The sequence below is a fragment of the Diuraphis noxia genome, unplaced genomic scaffold (assembly GCF_037042655.1).
Source record: "Diuraphis noxia isolate RWA-SAM2 unplaced genomic scaffold, SU_Dnox_SAM2 contig0004, whole genome shotgun sequence".
In the NCBI taxonomy this organism is placed as follows: Eukaryota; Metazoa; Arthropoda; class Insecta; order Hemiptera; family Aphididae; genus Diuraphis; species Diuraphis noxia.
In genome coordinates, this window is record NW_028301714.1 from 18,026,076 (window position 1) to 18,034,863 (window position 8,788).

Here is an 8,788-nt window from a genome sequence, read left to right on the forward strand (position 1 = left end):
TCGTTACAGAAAGATGAGCTAGTCTGCTAGTGTGATTAATGCTAAAAATATTTTTTTGATTGATTTTTTAATTTTTAATTTCAATACGAGTATAGTGAAAAAGACAGTTCTGGAACCTGATCCTGCTGGCTGATTCCTATGCTCTCGAGCTGATCCCTGACACGTGGCAGCTGATCCTGCCGCCGGTCGCGCACGTACCCCCACCAGCCAACGCCGCCGGCGGCGGGCACCATATGGCCGCCACCCGGGGAAAATAAGTAAAAACATTTTTCGTCCGTCCGTGTTTCGAACCCGAGCCTGTTAGCGACCGCCGTACCACTGCGCCACCCCGTCACATTTAACTATTACAGCACATGTACCCAATATGTTATCATATTTGTGTTATCATTCATTATTTATAAGATATATTATCACATTTGTAATAAAATATACCACGAACGTGTTTACCATCCGTTAACATATTTGTGTTCAGATTTAAAATATTATATTTGTACAGGTATAAATAATAATCAGGTACCTATATAAAAATATTATTTATTTATACAACTCATTAATTTCGTCATAATCACTACCTCATACTTGTCTGAAAGTCTATAGAGTTGCTCGTTATTTCCATCATCACTCTAATCCATTTCGACTGATGGCTGGTATGAAGGCTGTTATTGGTTCACCGCGAAGATTAATAAGACAGTCGTTCTGATCTTTTAGCGCGATATTTACTCTAGTTACTGATCTCGTGTTGAGAGCATAAAAAACTGGATGTAGGTACTTCAACGATTTTATACCCTGCAGGTTCAGATGGATAAAGCTCGTGTATAGCCTGGCTCGGTGCACCGTCACAGAATGAGCCAGTAACTAAGTTGCATTCTACTTTTATACTGTTGATTTTCATTATGTTGACAATATATTCAGATTCATAAGTAACACCAGTAGTGTATAGTACATTTATAAACCCTAATAATTTAGCTATACTATTTCTAACTGATAAGTCCACGTCATGGCGTGCCACATTTGCCAAACCTAAATCTCTTTTTTGCAGTTGTAATGACAAATCAGATAATTCATTTAATACATCATATAACATACCTAAATTGAATACAAAGTCTTTTGATGTTAACATATTATTTAGACCTAAATATTTAGATCTTTCTTTTCCATCTCTTTTATAGTCAATAGAAGATTTCTGAAAATGTTTATGGAGAGCAACATAGTTATTCCAAACTGCACGTACTGTTCTAAAGCTGGATGCCACCCACCGAATTGTAAATATCTTTCCTATATTTAAAATTCTGCTTTCTAAAGATGCAGCACATGCATTAAGTTCTGTCATATTTTTGGGAGATTGGTGATACAATGAATAAAGTTTTTCAAAAAAACATTGGAAGTGATTAAGACCTTGAACTTCTTTAATAGTATCACTTACCGCAAGTTCCAATCTATGGTTACAACAATACCAGATAATGAGGTCAGGAAAAATTTTTTGTAGTAAAACACCAACTCCAGATTTTCTTCCCAGCATGTTAGAAGCTCCATCACTAACAAATCCAACTAGATTCTGTTTTAAAAAATCTAATTTGATTCCATGTTTTAACATATTGTTGATTATAGCAGTTTTAATTGATTCAGCTGAAGTACAGTCTAACTCAATAATATCAAAAAAAAAAAATATTAATGTCTTGAGAATCACCATTAGCACATCTTAAGCAAATAACTAACATTGTTTTTTTGCTCAATGTAGTTTACTTATCAACAACAATACATAATTTTCTATTATTTTCAATAATATCTTTGCAAATTTTAAGCCTCATTTCATTAGAAATATGGTCAACAATATTAGCACAAGATTTATTGGTTTGTAACACTCGACCCATATTAACTCCATTGAGAACTTGTAGGTCTATTAATTTAGGCATATCTAGAAATGGACGTTGATTTTTTGGCAATGAAGTAAGCTGTTCTAAATATTTTATCTGTACTTTCATATTGTAATTTATTATTTTTTATAATTTGTAGATCCATAGTTTCTAGCTTCATGCGATGAATTATGTTCTCTGCACTGATATGTGATTGACTACACTTATGCTTGGAGATCTTTTTCCTCAAACTAGCTTGTTGTTTGGATATACTATTTCCAGATGGAACAATGTCACATTGAATCCAGTTTGATGAAACATGCACATGAGATACTTGATTCTTATTAAGATTTAAATTTACATTACAACATATATTACGACCCAACTTTTTGTTTTTGAAATACAGCCATGGATACTCTTCACAAAAGTATTTTGCTTGTTTTGAGTCCCAACATTCAGGAGTGTCATCATCTCTTGTAAATTCAATTGGTTGATATAAACTGTTGTTAACAGCAATGGAGTCTTCATTATTTACTGAAAAAAAATACATGCTGATTACATTTAAGTCAATAATTATAATGTTAAAGTTAAATATGATTTTGATTCTAAACTTTCATTTAAAAATCATGTTGATCTTAATTTTTATTTAAAAATTAAAATATTATTACATACCTGCAGTCTTGGGGATATCTGGATCATCGACATTCTGTTCGTTGTGTTCGATGTATTGATTATCATTAATATCTATAGTTTTAAATATTATATTAGTGCATTGAGATATAATAATAATAATATTACTATAATGCTTTTGGAGTTTGGGCATTTATTAAATATATTATATTATTATAATGATCATTATAATTATTGTTTAATTAAAATGTTTAGATTACCTTGGTCATTTTTCTTCTTTTTATTGAAGAAATCCACTATGGAGAATTTTTGACGTTTAATGAATAAACTCTCCATTCACTTGTTTATAATTTTATAAAATAAAGTATAGCTGTATAACTGTATAAGTAGTTTAATGTTTAACTCTTTAGCGCCGACGTGACGTGCAGAAACGTTACAACAGTAACAAGCTAACATAATACCGTCATACCGATTAATGGCTGTTTCCAAATTAAATATAAATAATATTTAATTTTTGTAGAAAACGATCGTCATTCGTCAATCGTCGTCGATTCTCGAAATACGGACTCTATATTATATTATTATTTATTAGATATTGTCAGTGATCAACTATAATAGATCGTTATTCGTTATCGCCGGCACACTCTGGAATTTTCCTAAACGTTATATTATATTTTTAGCTCTTAAGAGGCCGTCGTGGTAAGTACTTATACCACGAATCAAGGTCCACACACACTGCAGCGGTGGCGGTAGAATCCTTTTGCCTTTAATATGTGGTGATAACATTTGAAACGTGTTGTATAACTGTATAAGTATAATATTATATAATATTATATTATTGCATTCCTAATATATGCTAATATACAGATTTAAAATATAATACCAAAAATTAAATTGAATATTAGTCGTTTCCAATATTTTATTGTAATTATTTAATTTTTTTATGAAACAAATTTATTTTCATAAAAATGTCGAAGGACGCTGCGTTCCCCTGCGTTCTTTGATGAATAGAATAAAGGGGTACGCAATAATATGAAGAAAAATGAAGAGTAGCTCAGTCCTCCTGCGCCCCCCCCCCCCCCAATTCAACCACTGATTATTTATTACAAACTAATAATTTAAGCATATGGTTTTTATTTATTGTCTACCAGCATAGTGTTGCTTTTGAAAATTTCAAAGGCAGCCTCTATTGAGTCTGCAGACATTGTAGTCGTCTCGTCTGTGACTGCAAATGACAACTGCAACGCCCCACCCCGAATAGGACCTGACATAGGGTCTAATCTCTTTCATCTGTCTACCGGTCGGCTTATCACCCTTATCAGCATAAAAATATTATATACATTAGGGATACGGTTATACGGATTCTTGTTGGTATTTTATTTTATTTATAGTTATCGATCGTACACGTGTACACCTATACCTATGCATAAGTACACACGGGCAGAGACAACTCGCATATACAGCACGATTGCTCTAGCATTATAAAGATATTACATAGATATAATACAGTCGTATTGTCGAACATTTACGTATACGTATAAACGCTGTGCACTATGGGTAGGTAGATAAACTGCAGCGACGCCTACTATGCATAGGTAAATAGTTATGTCCTGTAGGACTACCGCGTCCGTAACCAATGCACGTATTTTAATATATTTAAATTATATATTAGCTAGTATTTGCTGGTGTAAGGTAAACCTCGATTTATCGGAAATACATCTGACAGAGAATAAACCTAGTCAGATATTCGATAGCTTAGTAAATAGTAGTTGTAAAACATATCTAAGCGATACATTTTGTATTTTTAATAAAATAAACAAAGAAATATTTATAAATTTCATAGTCGTTAACGCACCGATGGTCAATATACTATTCAGGGAAAAATTATATTATTAAGATCAACAATTATAATTTATTTTGCTATGATATTTATTATGTTTGGGCTTTGTAGTTCCTCGAGTATCAACCATCAAGTCCTGAGACAAGAATCGTTGTAAACCTTTGAAATTCTTAATATGATACATTGTTTTTGGTTTTCTCCTTTAACGTCAAGAGATGTTTTTCGGAATATCAAAATGCTGTTGAAGGGTATTTGTTTAACTATCGACCAAATCCAGTAAAAATCGATACATGGAATATGGATGGACCTACAGCGGATTAGATTCGACACTAGTGCAATTCGATTAGGTTGGTGTAATCGACTCGTGTGCAAGTGAGAACTGAGGCTCTAGTAGTCTAGTATATATTTAAAAAATTATAAGTTGAAAGTTATCATTTAAAGTTTTCAAGTAGGTTTATTTAATATTAGTATTGGATGTGCTATAATTGATTGAATCCCAAATTAAAATAAATGAATTATACATTATACATATCTTATAACAAACTTAAAAAAACTACAAACGAGTCTGCTAATTCGCTCGCAATATATACACACTTAAACGCATCCCGTTTGTACGGATATGCATAGCCGCAAATGAGGGGGAGGGGCCCACCAAGCTCCCCTAAACTTTGTTTAGCTCTATGCCATGCATACATCTACACATTATAATAGTGTCAACAAAGTGTCCATTATAAACCTGAGCTTCAGCCCCCCAAAATCTCAAACACTGTTTGTGTGCCGATATGCAGATGCTGGTTCAGTGTTGTAAACATAATATCGCATTATTTAATAATTCAACCAACTATACCTTTGGAATAACTGTGGGAAGGCAGGATGGAATAAAAAAAAACACGTAGAGACACCATGCGCGCGTTCTCGTATTATATAATCTGACAAATTCCTAACGCTTTTGGCGGGATCGTGTAAATCAAAAACACGGTGACACATTGCCGCGCGTAAAGATACTTATAAGAACACGGTTGTTGTTACTGCTAATCCGGCGATTACTTTAAAGACGTATAAATATTTAAGTAACGAAAACGTTTTGAATACACAGAATACATATATATATACATACCAAAATATATTATGTGATGTATGTATATAGTGTATACACACACTCGCGAGCATTACAAAATCTATGTTGGATTAGAGCGGCTTTGAATGGCGACGGCGACGGCGTGGGCGATTCCGACTGTTATCCGTGTAAATATACTCCCAGTCCTCCAAAAAATATAATATAAATAATAATAAAAGAAAACAGTAAATTAAATTATTCCGAAGACCACCCTCGCCGATCGGGTACCCGTGTGTGTCTGTGCATATATATATAGACACGCGGTGTGCTGCTCCGAGTAGGTATATATACGTACACTTATCTGTGTCCGCTGTGTCCTGTCCACAACTGCTGTAGTCGCGCGTTTTACATCCAAACCAATAAATTTCGAATGACTTTCGAAAAAAAAAACATACATTGGTTGCACAAGCTCGAACAGTATCACAGATTAAGTGCGCGGACGAATAAATAAAATGTATAAAAATTGTATTACCACTCCTTACGATTTGTTTTGCGTTTGAAATACCTCTTTTAATATGCCTCCGCGATAAAATAACATAAAATAGGCTTCTATCCCACGATATTGTTACACGACGCGTATTTCATGCATTACTGTAGGGTGTGGACTGGATATTTTTCAGAATTCTTACATATTATTACTATTATTATTATTGCTGTTGTTAATATTACACTGTCCTTAATACTATCGTATTTAGGCAATGAACAGTTTTTGGCAGCACGTGGTTTTATTTTTCTTCAAAAAATCTAATTAATTTATGCGTTGTACTATTGTAGTTATGTATAGGTACCTAAATCTATTATCATGCTCACGGGAGTATATTAATATTATGTAGTGATAACTGTACAGTATTTACCTTTCTTTCAGTATTCCTGCTTCGGTATATTATTACAATAGTTTGATTGCAGGTTTCACAGCTCGTGCATTTGTCGTGTCAATATGATATATTATCACGTAAAACGGCTTATAAATTCGATTGCTAATCGAATGCAGTCAACCAAAACCGCTTTCTCGATTAATCCGATTTATACTACCTATTCGATTATATTGTTATTATTATTTTTATTATATTGTTATTATTTATTGTTAACATTATTATTATTTACTTTAGTCTGACCGCGCGCGTCTGCGGTAGTTCCATAAATAGTAATTAAATCGTATTATAATATCATTTGACTCATTAAATAAACCGTCTTGCGTGAGGATTTGCATTTATAATTTATCCGCTTCTTACTATATAAATGTTCGTCGGAGACGAATTATTAAAACTTTACGTATCGAGTATTAGCTACTTGAAAAATTAATGTGACGACCGCCCGTTGTTCTTATATCGTATTACACTATTATATGTCTCCCGCGTAGCGTCTCGACCGTATACGACTTCATCCGTTTTTCCGTTAGTTAGAAAAAAGACAATAATGGCTAATGCTTGACCTCCACGTTACATTATAATAATTTTGAAAACTGGCAATGTTTATTTGGACATATATTATCCTCGCGACGGTTATTTTGACGTTCGAGGTTGAAATTTATGTTTCACAAATTAGTAAATACAGACCACATTTGCATGTTAAGTATCGCCCATGTATAATATAATTTCGACTGTCGGCTGCAAGAGAAAAATTCCTAATATTTTGTCATCCAACCGATTCAATATTATATTTACCAGTTTGTGGTTAAGTTATAATATTATTTTATAATGTTATCATAATTGTTCGATAACATTGTTTGTAGGATGTTCGGTTTTATTAGGATTTAGGACGCATTGGCATTGTTTATTTGAATAAAATAATTATTATATCCAAAACATTTTCGAATATTGCCACGTGAAAATAATGTATTGTGTTCCCTCGGAAGGCTTAAGTCACGACTGACGAGTCACGCACAATATTATGTTGTGCGAAAAAGAACATAATTCGCAACGCTACTGACCAAAATAGGCAAATCGAACTATCCAAGTGCACACGAATTCCATTTGACATAATTTATATGTCATTTAATATTTACTCTGTGCTCATGACTGTCTTCGTAAAAAAAAAAACCATTAAAGTGGGTTGAAATAATCGCACGAATAGTGATGAAGAATTTAAAAAAAAAATTCCAATGACTTTGTATATAATAAGCATTGTATATAGGGAAGAAAACAATAAATACTTTCTCATTTGAACAGGCATTGAATATCGTATAATACTACATTACATTGTCGTCGTTATAATAGTATTGAACTATTATGATTTCTGATGTGTAGGTAGTTCCAAAATTTAGTGTGTTCTGGCGATATTTAATTATTAATTATATTCTGCTCTATAAAATACGTCAGATCAAATTGAATATACGTAGGAGGAGAGGTAGTTTCTTCATAAATTCCATTTTTTTTTTTTTTTTTAATACTGGTATCAAAATTATGTGCGTATGTAAATTTTATTAAATATTTTTAAAAATGTTATTTCTTTATAATGTTAATATATGTTGTAAAATTGATTAAAAGAAAAAAAATTTAATTTGTATACTGGTCCATTTCAAAAAAAATTGTTACATAAATTTTTCTTTTTTAATTTCTCCCCACATAAAATGAGTCGCGATGATAGTTAATATCTAATAATATATACTTGTATTACCTAAACCTATATAATGCACAACTTATTATCTACTTAATAAGAGAAGTTCCAGGAACGTATGAATAATATATATTTCTGAGGATATTGCTTCGAGCATGATATACGCGTTTATGTATAGGCCTCGATACTCGAGGTATACACCGGGGCTTGTATATATTATACACGTCCGAGATGATGATAACATTAATAATAATAATAACAATAATATATAACTCCCATGCGACTTCTCTCGGTCATAACGCACCAGCATAATATTATAATATGCGCACTGCACATACGTGTCGATACAGCGGCAGCAGGAGCAGTACGCCACTACTTATATATATATATATAAGTACCTACCTTTAAAACGCATAAGTACGCGGTCATATCGTGCGGTACTTATCGGATCTTCGACGCGATGGCGTGCCGGAGACGACGCGAACTGATAAAAACCTGACGCGCTCAATATAATAATATAATATAAAAGCATTCTCAGCGTCCTACAACAGCAAAGATAACGCATAATATGCCAGCACGCGTGCGACCGCTTGCATATTTCCGCACAATAATAATAATAATAATATTAATAATCATTTATATCCACAGAGATAATCCCGAACGATTTGTACTTATAGCTATAGGTACCCAGCTATATTATATAGATATTTCAGCTTTTGTATGCGCGAAAGAATTGTCGTCGTCGTCTATACTCAATAGTACTATATTATATAATATTTATAACTATGAAGA

At 32.7% G+C, this 8,788-nt stretch overlaps 1 pseudogene; it reads right to left on the reverse strand.

The window, feature by feature from the left end:
- Window positions 1–721: 721 nt before the first annotated feature.
- LOC149055801 (E3 SUMO-protein ligase KIAA1586-like) lies at window positions 722–2,819 on the reverse strand (annotated as a pseudogene).
- Between the last annotated feature and the right edge of the window lie 5,969 nt (window positions 2,820–8,788).